Source organism: Oryzias melastigma, linkage group LG21, assembly GCF_002922805.2.
Source record: "Oryzias melastigma strain HK-1 linkage group LG21, ASM292280v2, whole genome shotgun sequence".
NCBI lineage: Eukaryota > Metazoa > Chordata > Actinopteri > Beloniformes > Adrianichthyidae > Oryzias > Oryzias melastigma.
The window spans coordinates 14,885,076-14,888,408 of NC_050532.1; the positions used below are offsets into that span (position 1 = coordinate 14,885,076).

The following is a 3,333-nucleotide window of genomic DNA, read 5'->3' on the forward strand; positions in this document are numbered from 1 at the left end:
TGGACGAGCAACTCCTTAAAATGTGATCAGAGGGCACACGGTAATATTGTTTTATTGTATTGTAACTTTGAAAGGTTTTTTTTGTAAAAATTGCATGTTGAAAAGTGTATTTGTTTTTCTTTCTTTAGTTTTTCACGGTGATTCCTTGGTGATTCCTTGGCGATTCTGTGGTTACGTGAAAAATAAATGACCAAAAGATCATCAGTCGGAGCGTGGCTTTTTTCTGATCGGATTGAAAAACTTAAGGAGCAGCTACAGATGTTATTTAAGAGAAACTCTTTCAGCTGAATAAAAACAAGCTTTTCTAAAATCTTGCTTAAAATGGCAAGTTGGACACTGGTCTGTAGTTATTAAAAACCATAGGATCTGAATTAGTTTTCTTGAGTAATGGTTTTACTACTGCAGTTTTAAAGGCAGTAGGAAAAACACCAGTCTGAAGAGAACAATTTATAATATTTAAAATCTCGCTCTCAAAAGATCCGTAAAATGATTTAAAAAGTGATGTGGGGATGGGATCTAAAAAACAGGTTGTTGGATCAACTTGGGAGAAAACTCGACCAAGTGTTGCAGCTTCAACCAGGTCAAAACTGTCCAGTTCCTTGCTCAGGTAAGATCAAGCCATCATTTCTAGTAAAAAGGCTTTTCGGTTCATTTAAAACGCTTGATCGTACAGAATAAAATTTGCTCCAGAAGTGGTCTGCAAAGTCCTCACACAATGAAGCAGAAGCTGGCAATGGGTTTTTATTATTGTCTGAGTTGATCAAGGAATCAATTGTGTTAAAGAGGATTTTGGGATTATTTTTATTTTCAGAGATGATGTTGGCGAAGTATGAATTTCTGGTTTGTTTAGCGGTTTGGTTGTATAGTTTTAGTTGATTTTGGTATATTTTATAGTTTATTTCAAGCTTATGTTTTGTCCAACGTCTTTCAGCGGCCCTGGATTGTCTTTTCAGTTGTTTCATTTCCTCAGTTCTCTAAGGGGGTGTGGGTTTAATTCTTAAATTTCTAGTTTTAAATGGAGCAACTGAATTCAGATTAGATGTTAATTTATTGTTAAAATTTTCTACAAGTAAATCACAGGGGGCTGGTAAAATTACTGGAGAGTTGGAATGAACAGATGAAATAAATTTTTCGACCACTTCAGGAGTTAAGAAGCGTTTCTTCACCGTTCTCACAGAGGTCTCTTGTTTTATAAAACCAGTGATGTTAAACAGCACACAGTAATGATCAGACACAGCCAGATCCACAACAGAGGACACACTAGTGGGTAAACCATGACTGATGACAAGGTCAAGAGTGTGCCCCCTGTTGTGAGTCGGCTGCATGACATGTTTAAAATCCAGAGAAGTGAGCAAGTCCATAAAATGAGCAGCATTGTTGTCTGACTCACTGTCCACATGAAGGTTAAAATCTCTAGTTATTAGAATCATGTTAAAGGAAGTGTGGACAGATGCTAAAAACTCAGAAAATTCCTCAATAAAAACAGAGTTCGGCTTTGGCGGTCTGTATACTGTGATACATAAAATTGGAGGGCTGTTAAAAACAAATGCATGGTGTTCAAAGCTGGGGTACTGATCTAATGAAATCTGCTTTACTGCTAAGGAGTTAGATACTATAGATGCAGTAATACCACCCCTTTTGCCCTCCCTGGTTGAAAAAGCAAAACTAAAATCAGATGGGGAGGCTTCTGTGAGAACAGTGGATGCTTCCGTGCTCAGCCATGTTTCAGTTAAAAAGAGAGCGTCAATTTTATGATGCAGAATAACATTTTTTACAATAAAGGTCTTATTAGAGAGCGACCGAACATTAAAAAAGTGCCATATTAAAAGACGGTGATGGATTTTTGGATATGGAAACTGCTTCCTTTGGATATGGTGCTTCATGTAGAGGGCGAAGGCAGTGGATGTTTGGTTTTCTCCCAGCACTTTTCTTCAAAAAAGACCTGTCCGTGATGATGGTCTCAATGGGATTACCGGTAACTGGGTGGACAACAGGTCTTGGGAATAAAGTTGATGCTGTTTTTTGTGGTATGTGGAGGGGAGGAGCCAAATCCAGTCAGTCATTTCCACAGAGAGATGTTTGTACAGATGCAGATGTGGTTTGGACTGGTGTGGGCATGATGGGGGCAGGTGATGTCTGGACACAGTGTCTAATGTTGGCTGTTAAAACCTCACTGCCCCGTGGACTGGGATGGATCCCATCGGGTCTATAAAAGGAGGGTCTGTTCCAGAACAGGTTAAAATTATTAATAAACACAAATCCATTCTGTCTGGAAGCAGACTGGAGCCAGGTGTTTAGACTCAGCAGCCTGCTGAAACGGCCCTGGCCGCGGGAGAGGGAGGGGAGGGGCCCCGAAATAAAAACAGTCAATGGGCATGATTTAAAAAAATGAAAAAGTTAAATAAAAGCCTTTTTGATCGTTTCTGACTCGCGATAAGACGTGTCATTAAAACCGACGTGTAAAATCAGTCTCCTCAAAGAGGAAGGAAAGGAGCCCAGCAGGTCTGGGAGTTTCTCCAGGATGTCCAGAACTGTGGCTCTGGGGAGACAGCGAGTCACCGCGTCAAAGAAGCGGACCTTCCTTACAATGGAATCCCCGATAATCGCCGTCGTCGGGGCAAACAGAGGAGGAGGAGACGCGGGAGCAGGTGAAGTGACGACAGGTGAAACAGCAGTGGAGCGTACCTGAGCGACCACCCTCAGCTCCGAGCCGGTCTGCCGTCTGAGATGGCGGTGAGGCGCGAGGACCGCTGGAGTGGAAGCGGACGGCCTCCTTCAGGATCCGACGGCGGGAGGAAGATGTTGCTGATCTGGAGGACGCGGGGAGCTCCAGCTGCTGATGCTTGTCAGGAGTGGACGAGGCTTTCGCGGTAATCCTCGGTGACCGAGCCGGGTTGCTGCCCGCCACGGTCCTTCCATGATCCGTCGGGATCTCCGTGGCGTCTTTCTGAGCGGGAACTCCACGACGGAGCCCAGGTCAGGTGGAATCTGCGCCACTGTGTTTGCTACAGAAGGAGCTGGAGCATCCGCAGCCAGGCTACCGAAGCTGTTTGAGAGACTCACCAGAGGAGGCTTTTGAGTCTCATCAAAACTCTCTCTGGGCAGTTGGACAACCACTTCTTCATCAACGGATCTTTGTTTGGGAGTTGAAAATAAAGAAGGCCGTGGGCAGGTGGAAGGATCCCACGGGGCTGTGTCCTGGAGAGTGGCGCTAAGCGATGTTAGCTGCTTAGACTGGGCGAGGAAGACATCCATGAACTTGGAAAGCAGAGCGTCTTTCATTTCCAGCTCAGCTTTTAGGTGATGGATATCATCTTTAAGGTCAGTGATGAT

The 3,333-nt window shown here is 44.0% G+C and overlaps 1 long non-coding RNA gene across 1 annotated transcript; it reads left to right on the plus strand.

The window, feature by feature from the left end:
- The first annotated feature begins 2 nt into the window (after positions 1–2).
- LOC118597935 lies at positions 3–201 on the plus strand. Its single transcript, XR_004946965.1, has 2 exons — positions 3–40; positions 129–201. It is a non-coding gene; the product is annotated as an uncharacterized LOC118597935 (long non-coding RNA).
- Positions 202–3,333: the final 3,132 nt, after the last annotated feature.